Raw genomic sequence first — 22,265 nt, forward strand, 5'->3', positions numbered from 1 at the left:
TGTCATTCAGCATAAACTTTATAGCAACGGATTGAAGAAATTCTGTTTTGTTTGTTGTTTTAATGAATCAACTACGCTCGCACAAACGAACATAGCCAGTCATTCCTTCACCTCATCAGCCATTCTCCTGGGGACCAAGGGTAGAATTTGTCCCCAGCACCCCATTGCTCATCTGAAGGCGACTGAAGGAAACACGTGAAGATTCCGGTTTTCAAGTGATTCCTAGCGAAATATACTGGTCGTTAAAGGCGACTTAACTCTCTTGGCCTGGCCGTCAGCTGGGTTTGCATACCGCTCAGTGCCGCACTGTGTCTAAAAAATGTAGACATTTTAGAATAAGTCTTCTTAGGACAAAATGTGACACGGCGAGGTAATTCATTCACACGGTCAGGTTGTTTGATCAATCACACGTGACTATTAGTCATTTCATATGAAAAAATAACAGTTATTTGTCGAAACGGATGAACATGTAGGACAACAAGTAGACAAGTTCCAAATGAATATTCCAGCTTACGACGGCGGTCTGTAAATAACTAAGTCTGGACCAGACAATCCAGTGATTGACATCGCAATTGGGATGCGATGACATGCATCAACCAAGTCAGCGAGCCTGACCACCCGACCCCGTTAGTCGCCTCTTACGACAAGCATAGTCGCCTTTTAAAATAAGCACGGGTTGCTGAAGACCTAATCTAACCCGAATCTTTAAGGTCACCTGTACAAGAAGCTATTAACATAAAACACCAGAGTTCTACGTTTGTCTTTTGCATATCAAGCTATTCCTAGTCGACGCGAAACATAACTGCTGACATGAAAACTACCGTCAAAGTTTTATTGGACAATTGATGCTAATTTGATATACAACAGAACAGCTGTGTCGTCATATGTTGTAACGTGCTGTTTTATTATTGTGACGTCATAATCAGTGTATCTGGCTTACGAGGACAAAGACAATCTTGCTGCTCTTAGCAAATCCTAAATTTAAGGGCAGAGGGTCAATTGCCATTAAATTAATGTATATCGTAATAACGTCCTTGTATTGTGGTATAACTATTTATCACCCAAAACTGGCATCCTCAGGACATATCGTTCGGTTGAGATCTAACGATATATCCCAGGACATATGATCGGTTACCATGATAATGGTCAGTTGTGCCTATCACACTCAGGACATTGGTTCTCATTGTACACAGAAGGTGTTGGAAGAAAGATCAGGGGAGATAACTAGTTAGGCATCGGAGTTTTGAGTGAGTGAGTGAGTGAGTGAGTTTGGTTTAACGCCGCTTTTGACAGTATTCCAGTTATATCGCGGCATGTCAGCTTGATGTGGGAGGAAAGCCCGAAGTGATGCAGGTCTCAGACGTTTACCACTTCGGTGAAACCCACGAGCACGGGTATGGTGCTGACAAACCTAGAAACATAATCGGGGCAAACCGGGATTCGAACCCACAATCATAGGTTTCTGGCGTGCCCAAGGGACGCAACTCTGCACAGCGAACTGCGGCGCATTAGACGACTGGGCCACCCGTTTTCCCCCTCGGAGTTTTGAACTTGTATCGACTCGTGTTGATATATTTCACATAAAAAACAGCCAGGTGAGATGCATCCGGAGAGCAATGCTGACATACTTGTTCTAGTCCTCGTGCAGAAGAAGTGGTAGAGCGTCTGCCTGTAGAGCAAAAGGTCCGGGGTTCGATCCCCGACCGCGTCATACCAAAAATCGTGAAAAATGGTACTTGTTGTTACCCTGTCTGTCGCTCGGCATTAAGGGGCTTAAACAAGTGCTGGTCGGCTCGGAGTCATTGTCTGAGTGGGGTAGTCATGTTAAACTTCGGTATCTCAGTGTCCTAGCACTATAAAATCGACTTGTACAAGCAGCCAAACACACACACACACACACACACACACACACATAAACACACATACGTGCATGTACGTCGCTATATAAGTTGATCTTGAACACGGGGTTAAACTCCATTTCACCTCACCCCCTCGTGCAGAACTTGGTCGGATATAACACCTGTCCACAAAACTGTTCCCCTACAGAATTGTCAGTAGATTCCTTGTGTAACATTTATTTCTAAATGCTCGTGATATTTTAACCAGGTATTACTGGTTTGGTAGTGGCAGATATTTGTGGCGACCTCTGCCACAAAAATTCACCCCCTGAAACATTCCGGGCAAGTTATTTCCCTTGGTCCACACCCCAACAGGCCTGGCGAGACTATTTTCCAAAACAAGTTGAACTTGTATTTTGGAAACACATTTCAGTTGCATAACCGCAGCAGGCAGACCATGAAGGTCCAGGTTTCACTTGTATACACCGTCGCTTTCATCACCCTAGTGATCATTGCAGTATAGAAGCTTGAGAGTCGAATGGTCAGCATGGTCGGCAAGTAGCGTACACACAAGGTACACTTTAACAAATCTAATGGCAATAAAAGAGCGATCTGGCGCGACACATACTGAACGAAGCGCAATAAAATACGGACCCCTGCCACTGTCTGCTGCGACGGTCTGCTCTGAACACGCAACGCAATGCTACATCATCTAATTTAACCCTTATTTATCAACATTGTTTTCTTTAGTGTGTATGCGTGCGTGCATGTGAGATTAGCAAACAACATCGTGGATTAACATGCATAAAATTCAGGCGTGGGAGAAGAACGATAACGTTTGGTAGTTAGATAACGTGTCAATTATTCTTCTTGTATATATGATTAAATAGGTTGGTCTTCCCACCTCTGCAACGTAATTCCGACCACTAGCCCGATATTTATCCAATAAAACGGGTATCCTAACCCGATATTTATCCAATAGAACGGGTATCCTAACCCGATATTTATAAAAAAAAAAAACGGGTATCCTAACCCGATATTTATCCAATAGAACGGGTATCCTAGCCCGATATTTATCCAATAAAACGGGTATCCTAACCCGATATTTATCCAATAGAACGGGTATCCTAACCCGATATTTATAAAAAAAAAAACGGGTATCCTAACCCGATATTTATCCAATAAAACGGGTATCTATCCGATAAATATGAAACAGGGGTAATATAACTACGGAGGAACTATGAGTAATAAGCTCTTTACATTGATGCGATGCCTGCTTGTTCTATAAACTGTTGCATAACATTTTGAATAAGTTTAGCTGGGGATCTCGCCGTTAATTACTGTACTAAAAAGCCTGAAATCATGCTGTAGTTAAATAAAGGGGCGTATAAGTATTTATATACCGTTCCTAAAGTTGTTTTTCTAAATGAAAATGCGTTTCAAACTATGAGTAAGTGAGTTCGTTTTAGCCCCGCTTTTAACCCCTCGTATTCCAGTTATATCGCGGCGTGTCTGTTTAATGTGTGAGGAAAGCCCCAGGTGATGCAGGTCTCAGACGTTTACCACTTCGGGGAATGGTGCTGACCAACCTAGAAACATAATCGGGGCGAACTGGGATTCGAACCCACAATCATAGGTTTCTGGCGTCCAAGGTAAGCAATTCTCCACAGCGAATCGCGGCGCTTTAGACGACTGGGCCACCCGTGCCCCCGTTTAGAACTATGACATTCTATGATAAAATGATTATTCGCGTATCCGTAGTGTATATATTAAAAAAAAAATTTGTCTTTGAACACATCTACCGACGCATTGGTGACTACTGAAGCACAAGTGGGTTGTTAACAATCTGGCGATGTCCAATCGTGTTGTCATGTAATGTTTTCATGTGATGATGTGATGTGGGCCACTTATTGACACAAGTTGACCTTATTTTGTGCTCTCAGAGATCAGTTTGTGACGTGTTGATGCTGCGCATCAAGGTATTCCTGTTGTGTGGGTTGCCTGCTCCAGGCAACATACGGGACACGCCATAACTCCTCCACTGAACTTCAAGCTGGATTATTTCCGGATGCTCTATCGTTACGTCGGAAGAGCCGTTGTTTATTCTAAGATTTATGGTAGGTTCGCTTCCGAAGCATAACGCGAATATCATACTCACAAAGCATTGGAGGCTCAAGGTGTTTAAAAATGTATATTTTTGTGTTTCAAGACGGGGGAAGTAAAGGTTATGTTCATTCCGGGCATAATCTATCGTTACGTCGGAAGAACTGTTGTTTATTCTAAGATTTACGGTAGGTTAAGAAAGGCAGGGTTCGCGATCGCTTCCGAAGCATAACGTGAATAGCATACACACAAAGCTCAGGATAATCTAAAATTTATACTTTTTCGTTTCAAGACATAAAGACGGAAGGTTTTGTTCATTCCGGGAATAATTCATAAGTTGTTAAATATTAATAATTTGATGCACATCAGACAAGAGCCGAACTGGTGTCCTTTGATGTGCAGGAATTCCCAAGTTAAATGTCGTACATTTGTTCAGATTGTCTGGTCCTGACTGGATTATTTTCAGAAAGCTGTCATGTAGCTGGAATATTGCTGAGTGTGGCGTTTAACAACAAACAAACAAATATATTTTCAAGTTAGAGTTGCATAAACGGTTCAATATTACCTGTGAAACGCGTTCATAAGCTGTGTCAGACAATTGCTGAACTGATTAGTGCCTTTTGCTATTCATGAAACTATTCTATTTAGATATTTCGTTTCCCAGGCAAGTTTTGTTCGAATTTGAGTTAGTGCTCATTTCCTTTTATTGACTTCAGAATCTTAAAAGTTTCCGATTACTTTGCAGACATATCAACTGAAGGCGGGGGTTGTTTTCACTTTCCAGTGTCAATCTTATAAACATTTCAGTATTTTTCAAAGAAATGTAAGATCAGTTATTTTATACGTTCATGTTGTGGGAAGTGAGCTTCAGCATAAACGTGAGTAAGTGTTGTTTCAAGAAGAAGCAGGCTCTTAAATCTTTCGGTATTGCTTCAGGAGAAACTGCACAACTATGAGGGTATAGTGCCTTTTGAGTATACAGCAAACAAGTAAGGTGTCTAGTACTAATGTTATAACCGATTCACTTCACTATCCTCGTTTCTTTTTTCGACAAAACAGGACATTGTAAATTCACGCGCTGGGTTGACCATTCTGCAGATTATTGGCATTGCAGTTGGGTAACGTGCGCTTGGTTGACCATTCTGCAGATTATTGGCATTGCAGTTGGGTAATGTGCGCTGGGTTGACCATTCTGCAGATTATTGGCATTGCAGTTGGGTAACGTGCGCTGGGTTGACCATTCTGCAGATTATTGGCATTGCAGTTGGGTAACGTGCGCTTGGTTGACCATTCTGCAGATTATTGGCATTGCAGTTGGGTAACGTGCGCTGGGTTGACCATTCTGCAGATTATTGACATTGCAGTTGGGTAACGTGCGCTTGGTTGACCATTCTGCAGATTATCGGCATTGCAGTTGGGTAACGTGCGCTGGGTTGACCATTCTGCAGATTATTGGCATTGCAGTTGGGTAACGTGCGCTGGGTTGACCATTCTGCAGATTATTGGCATTGCAGTTGGGTAACGTGTGCTGGGTTAACCACTCTGCAGATTATTGGCATTGCAGTTGGGTAACGTGCGCTGGGTTGACCATTCTGCAGATTATTGGCATTGCAGTTGGGTAACGTGTGGCACTCTGACACTCAGAATTGAGTGTGTGAGTGAGTTTGTTGTCTATCGGTGATACTGTGAGTGGTTGAGTGAATGGTTGAGTTGGTGGTTGAGTAGGTGGTTGAGTGAGTGGTTGAGTAAGTGGTTAAGTGGATGGTTGAATGGATGGTTTAGTGGTTGTGTGAGTGAGTGAATGAGTGAGTTGTCTATCTGTCATATTGTGAGTGAGTAAGTGAGTGTGTTGAGTGAGTGGTTGAATGGTTGTGTGAGTGAGGTAGTGAGTGTCTTGTCTTTTGGTCATACTGTGTGTGGTAAAGTGGTTGTGTGAGTGAGTGAGTTGTCTATCGTGCCAGTTGGAAAGTTTTAGATTGAGTCCTGTGGTGCATACAATGTGCTGTACTACCACCGTATGCAACCTACTTGGACTGGATGGTCTTGTTTTAATAGTTTGGGAAAGGAAGGCTTTAGTTGTGTTACACACCAGGTGATCTCTGCTGTATATTGTTGCACATGTTCAGCTTCCGCCTGTCTGTCATGTCCATCATGTCGTTTCGTATTTGTTGAGTGCTTCTGCAATTTTCTTAACACCGAAACAAGGTCGACAAAATTTAGAAACAACGCATCAATAACAAACGCTGTCCGAATAAAGGAGGTTCACACGTATCGCTTGGTTTGCGTCTCAGTGGTCATACAAACTGTAACTGACCCAAACCGCTACACTTGAAACATTTCGTTTACAGCATGCTGGTATTACACCATTATGTAGCAATGTTTGACATCGTAGGCGGAACTAGACAGACTAGTAATACTCTTCAACACTTGAACCATCTGTGATTACCTTCAACACTTCGCCCACCTGTCTAGTAATATTCTTTAACACTTGACCCACCTGTCTACTAATACTCTGTAACACTTGATCCACCTGTCTAGTAATACTCGTTAACACTTGATCCACCTGTCAAGTAATATTCTTTAACACTTGACTCGCCAGTCTAGTAATACTCTTTATCACGTGACCCACCTGTCTAGTAATACACTTATCACTTGATCCACATGTCTAGTAACACTCTTCAACACGTGACCCACCTGTCTAGTAACACACTTTAACACTTGACCTGCATGTCCAGTAATACACTTTAACACTTCACCCACCTGTCTAGTAATACACTTTATCACGTGATCCACCTGTCTAGTAATACACTTTAACACTTGACCTGCATGTCCAGTAATACACTTTAACACTTCACCCACCTGTCTAGTAATACACTTATCACGTGACCCATCTGTCTAGTAACACTCTTTAACACTTGACCTGCATGTCCAGTAATACACTTTAACACTTCACCCACCTGTCTAGTAATACACTTTATCACGTGATCCACCTGTCTAGTAATACACTTTATCACGTGACCCATCTGTCTCGTAATACACTTTAACACTTCACCCACCTGTCTAGTAATACACTTCAACACTTGACCCACCTGTCTAGTAATACAATTTAACACTTCGCCCACCTGTCTAGTAATACACTTTATCACGTGACCCACCTGTCTAGTAATACACTTATCACGTGACCCACCTGTCTAGTAATACACTTTATCACGTGACCCACCTGTCTAGTAACACACTTCAACACTTGACCCACCTGTCTAGTAATACACTTCAACACTTGACCCACCTGTCTAGTAATACACTTATCACGTGACCCACCTGTCTAGTAATACACTTTATCACGTGACCCACCTGTCTAGTAACACACTTCAACACTTGACCCACCTGTCTAGTAATACACTCTTTAACACTTGACCCACCTGTCTAGTAATACACTTTATCACGTGACCCACCTGTCTAGTAACACACTTTAACACTTCACCCACCTGTCTAGTAACACACTTTATCACGTGACCCACCTGTCTAGTAACACTATTCAACACTTCACCCACCTGTCTAGTAACACTCTTTAACAATTCACCCACCTGTCTAGTAATACACTTTATCACTTGATCCACATGTCTAGTAATATATTTTAACACTTGACCCACCTGTCTAGTAATACACTTTTACACTTTACCCACCTGTCTAGTAACACTCTTTAACACTTGACCCACCTGTCTAGTAATACTCTTCAACACTTCACCCACCTGTCTAGTAACACTCTTTAACACTTGACCCACCTGTCTAGTAATACTCTTTAACACGTGACACACCTGTCTAGTAACACTCTTTAACACGTGACCCACCTGTCTAGTAACACTCTTTAACACTTGACCCACCTGTCTAGTAACACTCTTCAATACTTGACCCACCTGTCTAGTAACACTCCTCAACACTTGACCCTCCTATCTAGTAACACTCTTCAACACGTGACCCACCTGTCTAGTAACACTCTTTAACACTTGACCCACCTGTCTAGTAACAAACTTTAACACTTGACCCACCTGTCTAGTAACACTCTTTAACACTTGACCCACCTGTCTAGTAACACACTTCAACACTTGACCCACCTGTCTAGTAACACACTTTAACACGTGACCCACCTGTCTAGTAACACTCTTCAACACTTGACCCACCTGTCTAGTAACACTCTTTAACACTTGACCCACCTGTATAGTAACACTCTTCAACACTTCACCCACCTGTCTAGTAATACACTTTAACACTTGACCCACCTGTCTAGTAACACTCTTCAACACTTCACCCACCTGTCTAGTAACACACTTTAACACTTGACCCACCTGTCTAGTAATACTCTTCAACACTTGACCCACATGTCTAGTAACACTCTTTAACATGTCACCCACCTGTCTAGTAATACACTTTATCACTTGATCCACATGTCTAGTAATATATTTTAACACTTGACCCACCTGTCTAGTAACACTCTTTAACACTTCACCCACCTGTCTAGTAATACACTGTATCACTTGATCCACATGTCTAGTAATATATTTTAACACTTGACCCACCTGTCTAGTAACACTCTTTAACACTTCACCCACCTGTCTAGTAACACTCTTCAACACTTCACCCACCTGTCTAGTAATACTCTTCAACACTTCACCCACCTGTCTAGTAACACTCTTTAACACTTGACCCACCTGTATAGTAAGACTCTTCAACACTTGACCCACCTGTCTAGTAATACACTTTAACACTTGACCCACCTGTCTAGTAACACTCTTTAACACTTGACCCACCTGTATAGTAAGACTCTTCAACACTCCACCCACCTGTCTAGTAATACACTTTAACACTTGACCCACCTGTCTAGTAATACTCTTCAACACTTGACCCACATGTCTAGTAACACTCTTTAACATGTCACCCACCTGTCTAGTAATACACTTTATCACTTGATCCACATGTCTAGTAATATATTTTAACACTTGACCCACCTGTCTAGTAACACTCTTTAACACTTCACCCACCTGTCTAGTAATACACTGTATCACTTGATCCACATGTCTAGTAATATATTTTAACACTTGACCCACCTGTCTAGTAACACTCTTTAACACTTCACCCACCTGTCTAGTAACACTCTTCAACACTTCACCCACCTGTCTAGTAACACTCTTCAACACTTCACCCACCTGTCTAGTAATACACTTTATCACTTGATCCACATGTCTAGTAATATATTTTAACACTTGACCCACCTGTCTAGTAACACTCTTTAACACTTGACCCACCTGTCTAGTAACACTCTTCAACACTTCACCCACCTGTCTAGTAATACACTTTAACACTTGACCCACCTGTCTAGTAATATATTTTAACACCTGACCCACCTGTCTAGTAATACACTTTAACACTTGACCCACCTGTCTAGTAATACACTTTAACACGTGACCCACCTGTCTAGTAACACTCTTCAACACTTCACCCACCTGTCTAGTAACACTCTTCAACACTTCACCCACCTGTCTAGTAATACACTTTATCGCTTGATCCACATGTCTAGTAACACTATTCAACACTTCACCCACCTGTCTAGTAACACTCTTCAACACTTCACCCACCTGTCTAGTAATACACTTTAACACTTGACCCACTCTCTCCCCCTGATCTTTCTCCATCCCAATTCTCTCTCTCTCTCTCTCTCTCTCTCTCTCTCTCTCTCTCTCTCTCTCTCTCTCTCTCTCTCTCTCTCTCTCTCTCTCTCTCTCTCTCTCTCTCTCTCTCTCACCCCACCTTTGCCCCTAACAGCTAGGCACATTCCAGGTCGAGACACCAGTCCTATATTACCTGTTTGGTATGTAGGTAACATACTTACTGCCCACCTGGCTAACTAATCACTCATTACCCTGGGATAAAATAACTATGGAAGCACTGCGCTCGCCACCAGGCTTAATCACCGGCAAATTCTTCATAGGCGAGTGTTTGGTTTGGTTTTAATAAGTATTTAGGGGGTAAACCTATAGCGTTTTGTTGTGCGAGTTTGCATTCCGGGGCAAGTTGTCATTTCTGAAATATTTCACATTGATTGACAGGCGTGGTCATCCTTGTATATTTCATATCAGGTGACATAAAGGATGAAACTGAATCCGATGAAAATCTGAGGGAATAAAATAAAAATACTATTATTTGGGTTATCGTATGTCATTGCATACCAGGTGAAGGCTATCAGTATATTGTTATTTACATGATATGGAGATATCATCATAGGAGAATCAAGGTTGTGGGATTTGGTGGTGTCTATAGCTGAGAGATGGGAGGGGGGTGGGGGTGGGGTTATAGCTGAGAGATGGGAGGGGGGGGGGGGGGGGTTATAGCTGAGAGATGGGAGGGGGGTGGGGGTGGGGTTATAGCTGAGAGATAGGAGGGTGGGGGATGTACAGCCGAGAGATGGGAGGGGGGTGGGGTTAGGGGTTATAGCTGAGAGATGGGAGGGGGGTGGGGGTGGTGTCTATAGCTGAGAGATGGGAGGGGGGTGGGGGTGGGGTTATAGCTGAGAGATGGGAGGGGGGGGGGTTATAGCTGAGAGATGGGAGGGGGGTGGGGATGGGGTTATAGCTGAGAGATAGGAGGGTGGGGGATGTACAGCCGAGAGATGGGAGGGGGGTGGGGGTGGGGTTATAGCTGAGAGATGGGAGGGGGGTGGGGGCGGGGTTATAGCTGAGAGATGGGAGGGGGGTGGGGGTGGTGACTATAGCTGAGAGATGGGAGGGGGGGTGGGGGTGGGGTTATAGCTGAGAGATAGGAGGGTGGGGGATGTACAGCCGAGAGATGGGAGGGGGGTGGGGGGTGGGGTTATAGCTGTGAGATGGGAGGGGGGTGGGGGTGGGGTTATAGCTGAGAGATGGGAGGGGGGGTGGGGTGGGGTTATAGCTGAGAGATGGGAGGGGGGTGGGGGTGGGGTTATAGCTGAGAGATGGGAGGGGGGTGTTGTATAGCTGAGAGATGGGAGGGTGGGGGTGTATAGCCGAGAGATGGGAGGGCGGGGGTGTATAGCCGAGAGATAGGAGGGTGGGGGGTGTATAGCCGAGAGATGGGGGTGGGGGTGTATAGCCGAGAGATGGGGGGTGGGGGTGTATAGCCGAGAGATGGGGGGTGGGGGATGTATAGCCGAGAGATGGGGGTGGGGGTGTATAGCCGAGAGATGGGGGGTGGGGGTGTATAGCCGAGAGATGGGGGTGGGGGTGTATAGCCGAGAGATGGGAGGGTGGGGGATGTATAGCCGAGAGATGGGGGGTGGGGGTGTATAGCCGAGAGATGGGGGGTGGGGGATGTATAGACGAGAGATGGGGGTGGGGATGTATAGCCGAGAGATGGGGGTGGGGGTGTATAGCCGGGAGATGGGAGGATGGGGGTGTATAGCCGAGAGATAGGAGGGTGGGGGGTGTATAGCCGAGAGATGGGAGAGTGGAGGTGTAGAGCCGAGAGATTGGAGAGTGGGGGCGCAATACTTGTGTTTACAGGATTGGCGTTGATAAATACAGGGGAAAGAAGAAGATGCAGTGTAAGGGTGGCGGGGGTAGTTGTTTCTGTGTTTCGGGGGAGGGGGAGGGGGGCGTTTCGCAGCATCTATTCCTGCCAAGACATTCCAGAAATGCAGTTAAACAATTACACACTGGAAATACCCCATCAATAAATCCAGCACTCTCAAATGAAGAGAGCTGTGAGCCCCCACCGCTCAAAATGGGACGCTTAGGTTAACTTTTTATAGCCCATGAGTCCGGGGATAATAGAGGTAAGGGGTATTTAATTATTCTGATCAAGTTTCCACTGTTCAACTACAAACAGACCCCATGGTAGCACTAAAAGCTTGTTGTAAAGTATCTTCCCGACTGTGATCGTTTTCTTGGTCAGCTGAATAGTCTACGATGATGAAATAAGAGGATACTGTTCAATGTTTGTATATAAAACCCGTGCCTGAAACACAATGAAATACGTTCCCTCATAAAACATTGCAGTGCTAGATCGTAAACAGAACTTGTTTTCGTTTCAAATAGCAACGGTACTGGTGTTCGTCAATAACAACATGGACCGCTCGCAGCATCGCAACCTTAAAGAATTTAAATAATTCTTGGAATAAGAGTGTAGTTGAAGAGTGGGAAATAATACTTTAGCTCAATTTGATAAATGTGAACGTTACATGTTTTGGAATTGAAGTCTTGTTTTATTTTGATGAAGCAGCTTTCAGTATATTTGTGGTATAGGTGGCCCGATCGTCTTGGGCGTAATCCGAAGAGTGACATCCTATAACTGCGCCAGGATCTGCTGACTCCTGTAAAAAATTCGCCATGATACAATCTTTGATTATAACCATGATACAATCTTTGATAACGACCAATCACGTGGGTTTCATCTTGAATTGTCATAACTTTTGTTTTCTAGTTTTCAATCCCACCAAACTGACGCGCTATGGTATAACTGTAAACCTGTTCAAAGCGACGTTAAACTCTCGTACTCCCTCACTTCAAAACTGAAAAAATGTCCAAATAACTGTTATATAAGAACAGCATAAAGCTATTGTGTATTGTAATGTAGGAGAATCGTTCGGCGTGAGACGTTTTCGTCATTCACAGTGAAAGGCCATTACGATTAACGTAACACGCACAACACATGTCCAATTGTTCACTTCTCACTGTCCTGATTTGTGAAGATAAAGTGCTTTATTTCATTGAGTTACAAGCCCTCCATGAGATGCAGTTAACTAGACATACAGATCCCACATGCGGGTACTTTTCCACATTTAACAACTCTGAATGCAGAGTATGTCAAACGTAATGAATTTCTATCATATCAGTGAAACTGAATACCCCCAGCCACCAATACAAGCTTAAGACATACCCATACGATAGGTGTGTTATTTTTTGTAGTGATCACCTTGAATAAAGTTTATGTTTTTATAAGATCCAGGGTGATAAACGTGTCTTCTAAATCCCTAGTCTCTGCGGCTCCAAGGTTATATACGTTTTGGCACGCCAATTTATGCCATATCTGTTTTCGCTAAGAAAACGAATGAGGATCTCTGCCCCTTGAGACAGGCCATATTCTTAACAATTGTAACACGACACAGGATTGGACAGTGAAAGAGAGGCTCATTTATCATGTCATGTGACATTCGGGGACCAATGGACGTGCTCGGTCATGTGTGACGGTTTCAAGGCAAAGTAGAGACAATTTATGGATAACAACTTCTTTATTTACTGTGAAAACGACGTTTCGAAATAGATCCTTATATCGTTGTCAAGGTTTCAAGGCATACAGATGTTAACGCCACGATACATAGCATGTAGATGTGTGCGTGGTCGGTTACACGTAGAGTCATGTAAGCGCACCTGGCTGCAACAAAATCCCTATTGTCGCTCGACCGCTAAAGAATATATCTTTTTGAGATAGAACAAACGATTATGCTGGCGCAAGTGAGCTTGGTTAATTGGGTTTGTGAGCTTGTTTATATTCAAGCTAGAGTAGTTATATTCAAAGGGATATCTGTGTACAGGGAAAGTGGGAATTAATATTTCACCTTTTGATGAATACGTCCTGAGGTGTATTCAGTGACGTGGAAGGCGAGACTGCTTTGAAACTGAAACTGTATCATATGGTTTCGGGTTGACGTAGTGAGAAGAGGCAGACAGTGTAGGGTTCTCCCCCATCGTAACACTGCAAGAATTGTAGTGCCCGTTGCTCATGCCTCTCACTAGAGAGGGTACCTCGTCAGTCCGGACCCCGATACTCCGGAAAACCCCTTATTCCGGGCGCTCTTGTTGAGAACGTCTATATATGTTTACAAAGTTACGTCAGTTTGTAACCATGCTTTCACCAGGAATTGTGTTAATCCGCATGATTTCAATAGGTCCTCGTGAATGATGTTATGCGCTGGTTCAGAGGGTGGTGGAGTAGAATGGTTATAGCGGTCACGCGCAATATACGTGCCCCCCTGTGTCTATGTGCGATTTATGACGTTTTGTGTCTCCTTTGATGTGAATACAAGTTTCTGAAGAGGTGTTAAACTCACATTAACACTCACTCACTCGCTCAACAATGTCAGTACTACATGAACGTTTAGGATAATGAATTTTGATTATTCTGATTTGTTTGTTGTATATTTAACAAACACTGCTCGGATTTACAGAACTATGTTTGGGGTTGTGAAAATTGTGTTTGGCACAGCTATGTTTGACAGAGCTTTGTTTGACAGAGCTATGTTTGACAGAGCTATGTTTGACGGAGCTGTATTTGTTAGCAGAGTTGGTGTTGCCTGGGTTGTGTTTGACAGAGTTTTGAACTCTTCGTTTCAAATTGTTTGTTTGTTGTTTAAAGGCGTACACAGCAGTAGTCCAGCTATATGACGTTGGTCTGTAAATAATCGAGTCTGGACCAAAACCATTTCATAAGAAATCTCTATTGAAGGCAGAATCTGTGGTACGATTCCGACTATATCATGTATGGTTACTATTCTCTATCAAGAAGCAAAGTGAGGACACATATTTTGTTTGTTTGTTGTTTTAACGCCGCACTGAGCCATATGCCAGCTGACGGTCTGTAAATAATCGAGTCTGGACCAGACAATCCAGTGATTGACATCATGAGAATCGATCCACGTATTCGGGGTCGATGACATGCATCAACCAAATCAGCGAGCCAGACCACCCGATCCCGTTAGTCGCCTTTTACGACAAGCATAGTCACCTTTTACGGCAAGAAAGTTTTGATCTCTTCAGGACCCAAAGACGCATATATGATGCTCTTTGGAAATGCGACAGAAATGTGTTCGTTGCCGGAACCGTGTTTGACAGAGCTTTGTTTGAGTCGTGATTGACCTCCCCAAAATCCAAAACATCGATAGAGAAATGTGTTTGTTGCCAGTGCTGTGTTTGATGACAGAATTATGTTTGAAGAGAGCTGTCTTTCAACAAACACAACGATGGTAAAAAACACAGCTCTATCGAAGCTGATAGGTCCAAAAGAAATCACATATGTATCTTTAAATCCTGATGAGTTCAAACCCAGCTGCCTGTCTGACACTGATGTAAGGAGATGCATATAGATGTGTGCGCTGTTTGAATGAACTGTAAAGTCGTGAAGTGTCAGCCTAATGTGTGAAGAATGTTGACTGTTGCTAACAGAACAAGGGTCGAGATCGGGGTTTCATTTTTTCATTATTTTTTTTTTATTTTTTTTTTTTATTGAAATAAATCAATGCAGCACAGAGGGTTTGGATGATCCCAGCGCAGTCAGGCTGGTTAGGTGCATCATCAGCCAAGGGCCCTTGCCCCCTCTACACGCAGCCCAGACAGCGAATGGGACTTCTCCCAAGATGCGCTGTCTAGTCGAACCCACCCAGAACCTAAGGCACCGAGAACAATGGGGAGTCGGACAACTTGGTACTCGGGATGCAAGCGTGACATTTCGGAAGCGAGGTCTGCATATTTGCCATGTTTTTGTCAATCACACCAGTCTCAAAAGGGACAGACAATTCAATGATGTAAATGATTTCATTGGATTTATCGAAAAGGACAAGATCAGGGTTGTTGGCCTGGATAGGTCTGAGTCTGTATACGGGCCTGTCAAAACCACAAGCATGGCGAAGACGGTAATAAAAGGATCGAACCACTCCATCATGTCGCTTAAGATACTGTGTTTGTGCCAAAGCTGTGCATCCACTGACAATGTGTTGGACAGTCTCATTAAATTCATTACATATTCTATATTCCATATTTATATTTTGATGCAAACTCACGCATTGACGGTTTCGAGTGGGAAGTGACTGGTCTTGAGCAGCAAACAGAAATCTTCTGTTTCACTTTTCAGGACAGCCGACTTCATCCAAGCGAATGACTCTGCAGGGTTGCTGATCTTCCCAACACACTGCACATAAACTCGAAGCAGTGGTCGTTCAGATAGTCTCTCCTTAAAGAAAGCCTGTGCCGATTTGATGTGGCGCTTCGCTTGGTTGACACTCATTTTTGTACCGTCCAGCAGTACAGAACCATCAACAAAATCAACACTGACATTGAGATTATGTGCCACATCCTTGGCTCGGTTAAGAAATGCCTTGTTTACATCATGAGTCTTGACATGCTTCACAAGAGGATCATCAGACAAATAAATGTGTGTCAAAGTGCACAAGGAAATTCTATCATGAAGAACGCCCACATTAATGAAACCACACCCTCCCATTTTGATTGGTAAAATATGCGATTGAAGGAAGAGCGAGGGTGATGGGATCTGTAGTCTGACATGATTCTTCGTGTTAGCTTGTCATTACCCTGAATGTCTTGTCTCTTCCATTAGTAGTAGTAGTGTTGTTTCATTTTTGTTCAGAACGGTTCTATGAAATGAAATATTAAAAAATCGTAATAGATATCATTCAAAGACATATATGACATTGTTGGCTTTGAAACATAAACATGTTACAGCATTTGACATCCATTCACAACGACCCATATTGCCGCCAGTCTGGCATACAACACAGACATGTGATATGTGTATGACTTGACTACACCGGTCAAATTAAAAGAACGAGTCATGGGCCCATTGTACGATTCACACTTTATCATTAGTATGTGTTTATGAATTACTAGAACGTAGTAGTCATAATAATAGTTTGCGAAAAGGTGAATGTATCCTGCCCAACCGGCTGCATCTGTCACAAACACATGCAAAGGTAAGTCAATTACATGCAGTGTTCTCCACATGTCTACGATAAAACGTTTTGAAAGTTTTGATAAGGCCTTGAATTTTGTAGCGTTGATTTAACAACTTTTGAGCAAGAGTCTTATGACCTCTTTGAAATCCTTGAAGAAAGGGCATGCTCGATTGGTCCTCACAAGTTGTAAAATGTGGTCACCAAAGGATGGAGCTGCAGCAATATTGCTCGACATTATGGTCGGTATTTGAAGACATGCCCCTTGTCGTATAGTCTTGTGGATCGGGTTTTGTCACTTGAATGTGTCTGCATTGATCTGAAACAGAACCAGATGAGTTGGATCTCGCTGCTGAATTCAGTGGAAGGGAATAAACTATTCGATGGTCATTGAACGAAAACAGATTATCTATAGACCTATAGCTTAAGTAAAACTTATTGGCCAGAATACCTTGTTTAGATTTAACCAGTCTTAGAAAAAGGTCCTAATTCGGATCTCTGACGTCACAAAGTGAATGTGAGATTTGAAGCACTTTGTCTTTTGCGCATGAATAATTCAGAGTAACGCTACATTTTAACATCAGTCCTATCAAGTGTAGTGTTTATAAGAAAGAAACAATCGACGTCAACAACACGTGTAAACTATGAGTTTAAACAGAAGCCTGGGTTAAAAGTGCCAGAGTAATTCTGCAGTGAAATCTGTGAAGTTAATATGGCGCTTGTCGTCAAATGAGTTACTCTTTTTTTTATCCCGGCGATCATGTTATCGGGGAAGTCAGAACGATACCTATCACGTGTTCAAATTTAATTTCGCCCACAGCACGTACCGTCAAACTCGCACTTGGATTTCTGATTAACTTGACAGGCGTTTAATACACCCTGGTCACACACCTATAAACATGGAAACTGCCTATTGTGCTTGGATGGTCAGGGAGTTTTATACTGATATTTATCCCCATCGGTCGCATACCCCGATGCCATGTACCGTAAATATAAAGGACGGCGCCTATACCCGCTTAAAACAGCACCCGGAATGCGGGATGATGGACCCTTTAGGTTGTAAACTAGCTGTATACTTGACATTAACCCTCTTTAACTGCGGATGCTTCATACTTAAACACAACTCACAAAGGGCACATTGTGGAACATAGACGCGTTCTGTTATTGTCATGCAAAGGGTTAATGAAGTGGATATTTCTCATGAATCGCTTCGGCTATGTTGAAGCATTAAAGTTATACTGAAGCATGTTTGTAATGCTGAAGGGGCGGTCAGGGTAGCCTAGTGGTTAAAGCCTTCGCTCGTCACGCCGAAGACCCGGGTTCGGTTCCCCACATGGTACATTGTTTGAAGCCAATTAATGGTGTCCAACGCTGTGATATTGCTGGAATATTGCTAAAGGGCGTAAAACCATACTCACTCACCTTACTTGTGATGATGAAACATGTCTGTGATATAGAAGCAAGCCTGTGATATTGAATCATGTCTGCGATGTTAAAGAGTCACTGATGTATTGAAGCATATTGAATCATGTCTTTAATGTTTAAAGCTCATCTCTGATATTGAAGCATGTATGTTATTTTGAAGCATGCTTGTTATATGTTGATTAATCTTCTAGCCGCACTATCTATGTCTTTGTGCATAGGTGATGTTGTACTTACTTTTACCACCGGTGGGAAAGGATACGCTCACCTTTATCGCGAACACCTGGCATCGTCACTGTCTCATAGTGACTCATAAACACATGTCCTCTTTTAGCGCAGATTTCATTTGACGCGCTTACCATTTTCGAGAACACCTGGTGTCATCACTGATTTTCAGTGATCCATTCATATAATTTTCACCCGGTGTTGCCATAGGAATTTGTTTCGGTGGATAATCGAGACTGGTTTTTCTCTGGAGTTGACGTTTTATATTGTGATTATGGAAAAGTGTGTCGCTTTTATTACTAGGATATGTCATGCAAAAACATGATAAAAAGGTAAAGGCAAGGTGTGTTTTATTCTTATCTCTGTCACATTAAACATGAGGAACAGTGAGTGAGTGAGTTTGGTTTAACGCCGCTTTTAACAGAATTACAGTTATATCATGGCGTGTCAGCTTAATGTGGAGAAAAGCCCGAAGTGATGCAGGTCTTAGACGTTTACCACTTCGGTGAAACCCAAGAGCACGGGTATGGTGCTGACAAACCTAGAAACATAATTGGGGCGAACCGGGATTCGAACCCACAATCATAGGTTTCTGGCGTGCCCAAGGGACGCAACTATGCACAGCGAATCGCGGCGCCTTAGACGATTGGGCCACCCGTGCCCCCGGCAGCAGAAACAACCTGGTATGTTGAACTATCAGAACTCTTTATAAGACAAAACAGGCGGCAGGGAAGCGATGTACGGTACGTGCTACAGGCTCCATGCTCAACCGAATGCTCCAATTAGATGTTCCGTGATAACAACGACACACGATGTTTACGTGCTATAAACGACAAGCTTCATGCGGCAAAGCTGTGCTTCAAACTCCATGCTTAACCGAGTATGGTGCTGACAAACCTAGAAACATAATCGGGGCGAACCAGGATTCGAACGTACAATCATAGGTTTTTGGCATGCCCAAGGGACGCAACTCTGCACAGCGAATCGTGTCGCCTTAGACAACTGGGCCACCCGTGCCCCCCGTGAGGATCAGGGTCCACTCAGTGCTGTAGCTCCTCGTGAAGGTCACGGGAAGGTCACGGGAAGGTCAAGGTGCATGGAACATGCGCATCTACGACATAAACGTATCATTATCTTGACCAAAGTAAGTCTGATGTATAGTTGTGTGCATATACGTGACACTTTGATCGCCCTTCTGTCTGGGAGGGTTGAGTTGTCAAAGTGAGTCGATGGTAGCGTGTGTAAGACATCAGTACAAACAAGGGTATGTGTGTCCACTGTAACGATAGGTTAATCGCCAACATTAATAATGTTTCTCCATGTTGATGATGTTGTGATGAATCTGGGAAACTGTCCAAACACATGATGCAGAAGTTAACGTGAAAGCCCGCTACTAAAACCCCTAGTCGCTAAAATGAATCTAAACAATACAGTAAACTACGTTTATAACGAACATGCTTATAACGAACTGACCGATATAACGAACTTATTCTTTAGTCCCAGCCATTTGATGTGGATTTGCTGTATATATGCTTAAAACGAACTACGGTTATTGCAAACTAAAAATAGTGGTCCCTTTGAGTTCGTTATAACCGTTGTTAACTGTACATAATTTTGATTACCGTCCATAATCATGATAACTATCTGTTAATAACAGTCCGACTATAACATAACCATTTGCTTCAGTAATCATTGGGCGGTCGGGTAGCCTAGTGGTAAAGCGTTCGCTCGTCACCGCCGAAGACCCGGGTTCGATTCCCGACATGGGTACAATGTGTGAAGCCCAGTTCTGGTGTCCCCCTGCATGATATTGCTGGAATATTGCTAAAAGCGGCGTAAAACAAAACTCACTTATTAATCATTATCAAATAGTGATGACACCGGTTGTCCGCGGAGAGGTGAGCGTATCCTGCCATACCAGTGGCAAACACATGCAAAGGCAAGACAATTGTTCACCGGAAAAAGGGAGCATATAGTACAAAAGTCAAAATAGTGATTTGCATCTGACATCATGTTTGTAACGGATGCAACCAATTTGGAAATGTCCTCCACATGTCCTCCCATAAAACAGCTCCCAGAACAGAGCGAAGACAAAACAAAAAAAATTAATGGCAATCCACATTGTGTTGCCTCCAATTCTTTAATCAAAATATGTTTTAAACGTACGTTGGTAGATACCTGTCATCCACCACCAACAACATATAATCATTAGCGACAAAACCATTTCCATAAACATAAGAAATCTCTTTGAAAGCAGAGTCTGTTGTACGATTCCGGCTATATGATGTGTGGTTATTATTCTCTATCAAGAAGCAAAATGATGACACATATTTGTTTGTTGTTTACGCTGCGCTGAGCAATATTCCAGTTATATGACGGCGGTTTGTAAATAATCGAGTCTGGACCAGGCAATCTAGTGACTGACATCATGAACATCGATCTACGTAGTTGGGATACGATTACAAGCATCAACCAAATCAGCGAGCATGACCACCCGATCCCGTTAGTCGCCTCTTACGACAAGCATAGTCGCCTTTTACGGCAAGCATGAGTTGCTGAAGACCTATTCTACCCCGGATCTTCACGGGTCGACACCTACTCTATGTCGCACAGACACTTACTACCATCAAACCAGCCCTGTAGTGTACACAATACAAAGCTGTATTGATCATTTAAAGTATATAAGTTGACCTCACTGATTCTTTTTATCTATACCACGAAATCCTCGTCACTTCGAAATTGGACTGGCAGATTGTAACCAACATTGTTCACACTGTTTTAACCTCTTCGAATCTTTGTATCAATTGACTGTATTACATATTCATTATATACACGGGGAGTCCTACCAGCAGTTATCAGTTCCCTTAGATGCGTAGTGGTCAGCGGGATGTTCCTCTCCTACTGATAGAATCATTTTCATCGTGCGACAGATTGAATGTTTGTAATCCCGAGCCCTCAGTTTTATCCAGACGAATGTCTCTCGTAGAATACTCAGAAACAACGCTGCTGTGGGACACACACGCCCCCCCCCCCCCCCCCCCCCCCCCCTCGAAACAACGCTGCTGTGCGATCCTCAGAAACAACGCTGCTGTGCGATCCTCAGAAACAACGCTGCAGTAGAAATCCCCGGTCGGGTACTATGGCGTGCTGTCACTGAGCCTGACCACCCCAATCATTAAGTTGCCTCTCACAAGCATAGGTTGCTGGGAACCTATTCTAATGGAACGGGGTACAGACTTTATGAATCATGTATGTTCGTTTAATGAGTTTAATACTATGGTTCCCTAAATATTAGGTCCATTGCTTACAAAAACAGCGGTTTACTTAAGAATAGGTAAGTATTTATGGAATATACACTACGTCTAAATAGATCTTGATTTGAGAAGGGTGATGATTTAGGGTATTTCTTCATTCTTCTGAAACTTAGTGACAATGAAGAACGCCCCTTTAATGTAATATGTTTTTGTTTACTGACAATAAAGAACGCCCCTTTAATGTAACATGTTTGTGTTGTGCTTACTGACAATGAAGCACGTCCCTTTAATGTAACAGGTTTGTGTTATGCCTATTAACAATGAAGAACGCCCCTTTAATGTAACATGTTTGTGTTATACTTATTAACAATGAAGAACGCCCCTTTAATGTAACATGTTCGTGTTATGCCTATTAACAATGAGGAACGACCCTTTAATGTAACAGGTTTGTGTTATGCTTGCTGACAATGAAAAATGCCCCTTCAATGTAGAATGTTTGTGCTATACTTATTAACAATGAAAAATGTCCTTTTAATATAACATGTTTGTGTTGTGCTTATAAACAATGAAGAACGCCCATTTAATGTAACATGTTTGTGTTGTGCATATTAACAATGAAGAACGCCCCTATAATACAACATGTTTGTGTTATGTTTGTTAACAATGAAGAACGCCCCTCTAATATAACATGTTTGTGTTATTCTTATTGACAATAAA

Source organism: Haliotis cracherodii, unplaced genomic scaffold (genome assembly GCF_022045235.1).
Source record: "Haliotis cracherodii isolate W230 unplaced genomic scaffold, xgHalCrac1.p SCAF_22, whole genome shotgun sequence".
Lineage (NCBI taxonomy): Eukaryota > Metazoa > Mollusca > Gastropoda > Lepetellida > Haliotidae > Haliotis > Haliotis cracherodii.